This window comes from Cupressus sempervirens, chromosome 2 (genome assembly GCF_028749045.1).
Source record: "Cupressus sempervirens isolate cs-2001-9-10 chromosome 2, ASM2874904v1, whole genome shotgun sequence".
Classification (NCBI taxonomy): domain Eukaryota; kingdom Viridiplantae; phylum Streptophyta; class Pinopsida; order Cupressales; family Cupressaceae; genus Cupressus; species Cupressus sempervirens.
In genome coordinates this window covers 761,480,190-761,488,799 of record NC_143119.1, presented here as the reverse complement: position 1 = coordinate 761,488,799, position 8,610 = coordinate 761,480,190, and the positions used below count along the sequence as shown (strand labels likewise).

General features: G+C 31.8%; 1 pseudogene; it reads left to right on the top strand.

The window, feature by feature from the left end:
* Positions 1 to 4,579: 4,579 nt before the first annotated feature.
* LOC149575666 (coniferyl alcohol acyltransferase-like) lies at positions 4,580 to 5,809 on the top strand (annotated as a pseudogene).
* Positions 5,810 to 8,610: the final 2,801 nt, after the last annotated feature.

The window sequence follows — 8,610 nt, the reverse complement described above, 5'->3', positions numbered from 1 at the left end:
GGCGACTGAATCTTTGGGAAAAAAAACAAATTGCAATGTTTGAAATGCCTTAACGAAGAGTCGGTCGTGGGATGACTCGCCTGTCTTCTAATTTGACTTGTACAACAATGCCTGGTAGGTCATAAGACCTAAAGTATAACTGGGCTTTGGAGGATGACCTTAATTGGAGAAAACAAAGCTCTGCAGAGTGGAGTACTGAAATAAGCATATAAACATAAATTAACTACAGTTAAAACTAAGAAGATATTAAAAAAATTATACAGATTTATGATTTGTTTAGATATATAATTGGTTTGAAATTTAAAATATAGATGGGTTTAAGAGTAAAAATTTTTTAAAAAGAGAGTTGAGAATGGAATAATTACGGTTAAACTTTAAACAAAGAGCATATAAAAAAATTATACAGATTAATGATTTGTTTTCAGATATATAGTTCGTGGACCAGAATTTGGCTTTAAAAAAAACAAGATGGATGTGCAGAAAATGTTTTTATTCTTTCTGCTACAGAAATGTAGAAGAAAACAAACATTAAAGACATAAATCTGTTAGTGAAGTTTTAAGTAATTTGAAAAGCAAAGCCTTAACATCATTGGAATTCATTGGAATTGGAACATTCATACAGATTAATGATTTGTTTGCAGATATATAGTTGGTGTACCAGTATTTGGCCCATTTTTAAAAAAAATGGATGTGCAGAAAATGTTTTTATTTTTTTTGGCTACAGAAATGTAGAAGAAAACAAACATTAAAAGACATAAATCTGTTGGGCCTTCACCAATTTTGGATTTTTTTCAATTAACTTTGAACCTATAAAAACAAATGAAATCAATTGCTATATCTATTTCCTAAATAAAAAACTCTTATAATGAATTGATGAATTCTTTTCAATTAACTTCGAAAGTGTATACCTATAAGAACAAATCAAATCAGTTGATATATCCATTTTGTAAATGAAAAACCCTTGATAATGTATTCATTGGCAATAAAAACATTTGATAATGTACCCATGGGGTTAATTTTTTCCCTCTTTTCTAGGTAGGACATCATCACCCTCCATTAATTTAAAGGCAGGGCAGAGATCTCCACTTCCATCTGTTTAGATAAGTTAAAAACTTATACCACCCATTTTCTATGGAGTTCCTCATTTAACTCAAAACAAACACATCAAAACACGCCACATAAAACCAGGTGTAATCCTCCTCCTAGGAGGCCCAAGGGAATGCAATAAATCCACGGAAAAGTGCAATAATAATTTTTATTTAAATTTCCTTTAAGTGATAATACATCAAAATGTTGGTCCCTTCTAGAGCCTCCTAGCGTTGGTACGTTGGAAATATCGTTACAAGTTTATCATGTCAAGAGTGCCCAAAAATGATTATATTGATTTTTGTAAGGAACATTAATACATATTAAGAACTAGTAAGATGGAAATATAAAGCAACCTCAAAGAATGAGATTCTTCCTTGAGTACAAAAATTACTTAACATTAATACATATTAAGAACTAGTAAGATGGAAATATAAAGCAACCTCAAAGAATGAGATTCTTCCTTGGTATCATGCTTCTGCATCGAGGTTAACAATACAAACACCAACACACAAAAGGGCTTCTTGAAAACAATACAAGAATAAGAAAATATGCAAGCATCTTATTGAAAGATTGTATAAAACATGCAATCTAAACAGCAAGGAAGCAATTAAATGTATTTTTTTGTTTTTGGATTTGATTGTTTATGTTTTTTTAGCATCTAGAAACATACACGATCAAATCCATAACCAAAATATTTACATTCCTAATGGATTGTGGATATCCGATAAGATGAAGGGAAGTGTCAGCCATAATCATATTCATAGTAGCCAATACTGAAAGAAGCTTCAATTTCCAAATGTAAATACTAGATTGGTCACTAGGGTACATCAGGGAAGAGTGTCATCACATGATCTATCTCCTTTGGTTGTCCTAGATTGGTCTCTTTGGACCTTGGCCCCCAAGTCAAACTCATGCATAACTGTATCAACCTCTCTTGAAGATGAGGTGAATAGTTATGCGTGACACTGTAGTCAGCTTCTCTCACTCCCATCCTCCATCTGAGGTAGCATGCAAGGCATGGGCAAGACACAAAATTATCTTTGTTAATGTTTTACCCAATTAATTTTATTGTTTTCACTTGTTATGTAACACCCGCATGGGTTGTCCTAGATTGTTCACTTTAGGGCTCTTGCCCTCATTGAGAGCCACTCCCCCTAGATGTTCACCTATGTTCCTTAGGCGACCATCTAAGTATCCGCCCATAAGCATAACAAGTATGTTACATCTATCATAAAAATTATACTCAAATAAAATCCACATCCAACATGATAGAGAATAAATTCTTGATACACTCTATGAACATGATGATTATGTCATTATGAAGAAGATGAAATCAATGGATCAATGAAACCCACCTTGCAACATCACTTGGACTATGACGTTAGGATTTCATTTTAGCACACATCTAATTCTCACATTCAAAACATCAAAATAGTATTGCTATCAAGTTAAATTTCTAATACATAAACATTCAACATAGTCTACACCATATCTATAAAGAATGCGGAATAATCAAACATTTACCCGTATTTACACCTATAACCCAACTACATTTTGTCTTGATATCAAATCAAGCAAAAAAAATTCAAAATTATCTTCATGTGAATTAATGTCGCGTGTGGAGTAATAGTACCTTTGTTGTGGTTAATATTTTTCATGGTTTGTGTGAGTTGGATTTCCAAAATTTTATCATTTTGAGTTGAAAATGAGCCAAAAATTGAGCTTTAAAATGGTCAATATGTTAACAAATTGAAATTTCTGATCGTGTTGTGATTGAAAAGTCTCCTGCTCACTCCTAGCAAAGCCTCCAAAACATTGTTTTCAATCAAAACATTAACCTTTGAAAGCAAAGAGGTTAAGAAACCCATCTCGAAACATGTAATTGCATTCTAATTCTTAACCTCACTAACCAAAAAGAAAGTTTAAAAAATCTTTTACAAACGTATTTCATTCAAAAATATTAACCTCCTAAAAGAGGGGTTTAACCTCATTTATCAAATGGTCAATCAGTGGTTTTGTGGTTTTAAAATTAATTAATAAATTACATAAACTGTCAAATCAAATACAAATACAAATTTTCTGCTGCATAGACGATGCCATATGGACCGTATTGTAGTGAAAAAAACATAGGTTTACACTATTTAGCACTGACTAGAAGTACTGGAAGTGTCGATAGCATGTGTGAAGCTGATCACATCAAAGGATTCTGATTTGTTTGACAAAATGCCTCAAAGAGGCATTGCTTCATGGATGTCCCGAGGTACCCAAAGCTTCACCAAACTTTGGTAGAGTTTTTCATAACCTGCCAAATATTCATCAAAGCCCTGACGACCACAGAAGACAAACAAGGTAAAAGTTTCTGATGTAGATATTATGAGGTTCGCAACTTATTACTTAAATGGGTTAGTAGCACGAAGATGCGCAGGAATGAGTAAGTGTCAGCTAAGCCACGAAATCCCCATTGGCGTAAGGTGGAATTGATTGTTTGAATGTTCCAAATTGGTCATTGCATTAAACCCAAGACAATTCCACCATTTCATTCTGACTCGCCACATACATTTGAATGATAATCAAAAATAGTAAATCAAGGGATGCATGTAAACTGTTTGATGAAATGCCTTACAAGAATGCGAACAGTTTTACATAACCACCAAATGTTTGGTCGCATGCAAGGTCACAAAATGAATGTTCCTGCAGAAATATCATTTGAAGTGCATCAATATACCATCTTCTTATTGTGTGAATGTTTTCTTAGGTCATCCTTAAACATCACACACTAAGGGAATTGGCAAAAAAAGTCAATTTTGACTATTTAACACTTTTGATTTAGGAATTAAGCTTTTTGATGTTTAAGTTGTTCCGTCCTTGTAGATGAAATCTCAATTGCTTCAAGCGACATCTATGTTTTAAGAATCCACACAAGTCACCATTCTTTTCAATATGCAGCTCCAACATCTTATATGGTCAATATGTATAGAAATAATCAAGCAACATCTAATTTTTAAAAAAGGAGTTTACTAAAGAGGGGTGCGAGCCATTGGGTTGCCTACAAATTATTCGACAAAATGCTTATTAGTCTAGGAACTAATGTTTTCAGTGGTGGTTCTTAATTAATTTTATAACTAAAATGTTTCTAATGCTAAAGTTAAAAACTAGATTTATTTTTTAATTAATTTTCAATCACTAATTTCTATTTTTTGATTGGTCAATATCAATTTTGGTAGGGGTAAAATTGATTTATTGACATAAATAAATACAAAAAAAAAAGTTTCTGAAAAGTTATATCAAATTCTTTCTAAGTATTTAAGAATTTTTTCTACAAATTACAATTGAAAACCCTAGCAATAGAATATGGACTTTGCCTTCTCTTGGTATGTCATAGTCATTTGGTTGCCATCTCCATTTCTCAAACTCACAACTCATGATCAGGTTACCTATAGTGGAAACAATTCAAAGATTCATCTGTGTGGACAAGATCCTGCATGATACAATGTGTCATCCGGAACCCACCCACCTTCCAGAAAATATATTACACTTCTTCTCGGATGTTCCCAATGGTACATTAGAGGGCTTATCAGCCCTAGTTTCTGTAATGTTTAATCCATTGAAACCTTGGCAACCTTTTCTTCAGCCTTTGGTGCAGTCGTATGGAGGTCTCTACAACAAAAGCAGTCACAGCCGGTGCGTTCTCATATGTAGTTTATCCTACAGATAACTTAATTCTTTCTTATTCAATTGTATCCTTAATCATGTTGGGTACTTATAGGTTATTGACTTTAGTTGTGGTGGTAGTCTTGTTGGCTACACATTTGAACACAAAGTTGCAGATGCATACTCTGCAAACATGTTTTCCATAAGCTAGGCAAAGCTCTGTAGAAATGACTCGTCTGTGTCTCCCAATCCAAGCATTACATTCTCCATATTATGCCTTCAAGATCCTCATGATTACTATTCTGAAATTGAAAATATGTTTGTGAGACATAGTACACAAGAATTCAGCCAAGAAAATTCTCATCTAGCTTGGATAGCAAGTAGGATTTACTATCTAGATGTGAAAAAGATTATGGGTCTCCAATTGAATGAGAGCAACAATTGTAACAAAGTACACCAAATTAGAGGCATTCAATGCTCACTTATGGAAGCTATTGGTATGCATCCAGAATGTGGAGGACATAATAAATTGTAAGATAGGAATAGGTGTAGATGGCCGCCCATGCTTAAAAGACATTGGGATTTATAAGGAGGTGTAAATGGCCACCCATGCTTAAAAGACATTGGGATTTCTCCTTATAAGTTTGCCCTTTGTTGAATCTCATGCCCATAGTGTAGAATCCAAATTACTTTGCTGGACTGCAAGGTTGATTCGTGATGCTATACAAAGTGCAGCGAATGAGGAACATTTTCAAATTTTAATCGACTTTGTAGAGATAACAAAGCCAATACTACCTCTAAAATCTAGAGATCAAAGCATAGAGCTTCAATAGAGATCGAGAAAACTCAAGATAGCCAATTTGCTGGGATAAATTCTCTGTATTTAAAGTGAAAAGAGGAGAGAGAAGACATTGGATAAGAATGAATTAACTAAAAGTCTGGGTGTTTTGACATGTCATAAAGCTTTGTAGAAAATGTCAAAAATAAGAATTAAAAATCGACGAGAGATGTCTGTGCATTAACTGTCTCTGTCGAAGACAAAACACCGACTTTATTAAAAGTTATAGAATTTTCCATGGCTAGTTTGTTTAGAGGTTTTAGGCAATCCTTTTGATGCAAAGAATCGATTTTTAGTATTTGGTGTGGGGAGCTTTGCTTGAGAAGTATTATAAATAAACAAATTTTAAAAGTTAAGCTCTTGCTTAATTTTTTATTCTATTAATTTATTTTTATAAATTAACCAATTTTAAAAATTAAGCTCTTACTTAATTTTTTATTCTATTAATTTTTTTAAATCATTATATTAACAAGTTTGTATGTTTGATATTCATGTTTCTTTTCAGTCTCATTGATTTTCATGCAAACATGCTCTTTATAATGAAAAAATATGTCATTTTATGGCACACAATTAAAAATATATAATTAACAAAAATGTTGAAACATTAGTATTATTCACTTAGAACATATATAATCAAGCTTAAATCATATTATTAGTTTATCTTTACAAATATTACAAATTATACATATTAAATTTATTGTTTAAAATAAATTAATATTTAGTATAATTTTAAAATATATTAAATTAAGACATTTATCTAGATTAAATAAATAAAAATATAAGTATTCTATAAAATAAAATTAAGTAGAAACATTGGTATTGATTTAAATTTATCTTTAAAAATATAAATAATTATACATTATTTAAAACCAATTAATATGTATTATAATTTTCAAAATAGAGATATTTAATATATATTTTAGCATGGCTAACTAAAAATATATATTTTTAACTTATTTATTCTATTGTAGATTTATATTACTTAAATTTTGTACTATCAATGAATCTTTTAATCTATTATGTATTTTTTTAATTCTAATAATTGTGTCTTTATACTTAGGACATGACAGTTATTTCTAATTTATGTTTTCTTCTTTACACAAAAGGCAGGGACTCTAGCTCAACTAGAGCTCTTGTTGCTTTTAAGATGTCAAAACTACAAGCAATTGAATTGAATACTTAATAGAGTTCTCAATATAAAGAATGAAATGATTGCAAATGCACAAAATAAATCATTGGAGGGGCTTCATAACTTAAGCTGAATGCATTTTCCAAGTGTTAAAGCCAGACTACACAATATTTACAGCAACAAGAACAATCAAAATGTTTCTCTCAAGCATCTCAAGGCAAGAGCCACTAAGACATTTTAATTTACATGGATCACCTACAAGTGGTAGTATCACAAAGAGGATAATAAAACATGGTGCCACATCATAGATTCTTCTCATGTTTTCAGACTACTTATGAAAGCAATATTACATTGTAGTAATTGAATCATGAGTATCCCAAAAGTCACAATGAGCTAGCTTCAACACAGTAACACACACGTGTTGGGATGGTGAGGAATAAGCAAGATATGTGAAATGTTCGACAAAAAATTGAATTAGAGTCAATGAACTTTCAAGTAATGAAGTCAGGAGATTGAGAGCTCAGGTTGACATGCATGAAAAATGTGGAAGCATTGCAGGCTCGGGATTAGTTTGACCAAATGTCTCGATGAATTATTTCATAGGATTTCATTATTGAAAGGATTTCAAAGTTTCTCAAGACCATTTGGGTGAAGAGGTATTTTGTAAAATATATATGCATAATGTGGAAATATAGACAAAGCAGTGGGATCCTTCAATAAGATGTAGCAAAAAGAAGTAATCTTGAAATGAAATTGTTGTAAAGCAAATGCTGAGAAAAGATGCAAATAGATAGAGTTATCATTCTATTCTTCTCTTTAGCAACAGTGGAAGTCTCAAAATGATATGTTGAAATCATGAGGAACTAGTGCATATCTATAGTACAATACCCATCTCATTAAAGAAATGAAGTAGTTCGAAGAGCAATTTTCCAACGTCTCCCAGATTTTTATATCAGGCAAACTTTGATTTCTTCTTATCAAGCCATACTTATTGCATACGGATTGCCTTTCGATGCATTGTACTTTTTGGAGGAATAGAAGATAGAATGCAAGATGTAATTTATTTGATCAAACTATATCTTTTAGAAGGATTTTTCAAGTGAATGATTGGTACAATGTCGATACCGAAGAAGCCAAGCCATGCACTAGATCACAAGAAGATTTGGAGGCTACCATCAAGACCAATTCAAGTCTTATTTCAAAACGTGTCTAAGTTTCAAATTATATTTTGGTTAAAATTTTGTGAAGGTTAATTAACCAACTATTTTTTGCACAAAATCTTGAGGTTAATTAACCTCTCCCAAAATACTTATAAAGAAGTTAGTTATTAGCCTAGAAGTGGAGGTAGTTATTTTGTGAAGTCTATAGATACAAGGCTATTTGTAATGTAAAAGGGGGAGATGCTTTTTAACAAAGGGGAAACTCTGGTGAAGTTTTAGAGAAACCTTGACTAAATTTTAGTTTCATATTATGTGTAATGCCTTATGAGTTTGTATACTTTCAAGAAGATAATGAAGAATGCATTTGTTCGTATGTCTGAAATGTTCTTCCAAGATATGATCATTGATTTATCATAGGTTAAATTAGTGATTATTTTATGCATTTATGTGGATCATTTAACTTGGTGTAAAGAAATGTGCTCATTCCATGGTATCTTGATTTGGATGTATTCTTTAGCTTATCACTTCATATGTTACGATATGCTATATTGCTTTCACCATCATTACAGTTGGATTCCCAAGTCCCTTTGTAAATCTTTGTCCTTTGTAAATCTCAGTCAGTAGTCATATGTCCACTATTGGAATTCATATTCCTATCATCTTTTAGTTTTGTTCTCTCCTTTCGTACTTTCAAGTGAAAAGTACATAAACTCACAAATACACCCATCATAAGAGGGATTTGC